This window comes from Octopus bimaculoides, chromosome 23 (genome assembly GCF_001194135.2).
Source record: "Octopus bimaculoides isolate UCB-OBI-ISO-001 chromosome 23, ASM119413v2, whole genome shotgun sequence".
Lineage (NCBI taxonomy): Eukaryota > Metazoa > Mollusca > Cephalopoda > Octopoda > Octopodidae > Octopus > Octopus bimaculoides.
The window spans coordinates 18,867,291-18,868,342 of NC_069003.1; positions in this window are offsets into that span (position 1 = coordinate 18,867,291).

A 1,052-nucleotide genomic window follows, 5' to 3' on the forward strand; every position below is an offset into this window, starting at 1 on the left:
TATATGACTAGTCCAATGCTTCCATGATATTTTGGCAATATAGGATGATGACAAAATAATATGATGGTTTATTTTCATTTCATTGAGAATTTGTTATAACCATTAGCATTTATTTGCCACCTTCAATTCCACACATGGCTATATTTGTATAAGCTTTGTGCGTGTGCCATCATTTAGTATCTTCTTTTCCATGCTGGCTTGGTTGAATAGTTTTACATGAACTGACAAACGGAGCTGCAATCTCTGTTTTTATATGATTTCTACACTTGGATGCCCTTCCTAACATACACATATACATGCACAAATATGCACAAGTCCTTGAGCATGTACACACACACATACACATGAGTGGGTACCCATGGTCATCTTCTTGCATTTAGATTTGTCAATAAAAAAAATCACAATTAGAAAAAGTAGCTTTGAATATTTATCCAGTTTGGCTGGTTTGATTAAACAAGGTGAGCCAAAAGATACTAAGAGGTATATTTAATGACTCATATTGTTTTTGTTTTAAATTTACAACACCACATCATATATAGTACACACACACACATACAGCATATATGGGAATTAAATGTAGGCTAAGTGTAAAAAAAAACCATGTAAATAAAAATACAAAAAGAAAGTAATTTAAAAAGAATTTATTAAAATTTTAGACCCCTTTGTGGCTTTGGCCCACTCTATAAGATCAAAAATGTCTTTAAGTTCTCATTTTACCCTTTAGCATTTAAACCGTCCATATCCGGCCAAAAGTATTTTGCCTGTTTTATGTTCAAACTGGCCAGATCTGGTCTCTCACACCAGCCCTACAATATCGTTTTAAAAATTAACAGCTACCTCATCAAAATCTCATAGCTACAAGATAATGCATGATTAGTTCAAAACAATGTGGGTAAAAAAGCATTAATTTTGGCAGAATAATGCGAACACTAAAGGGTTAAGTATGGGTACAAGAATGGCTGTGTGGTTAAAATTTCACTTTGCAACCACTTGGTCTTGGGTTTGCTTCCACTGTGTGGCACCTTGGGCAGGTGTCTTTTAGCATAGTTTTT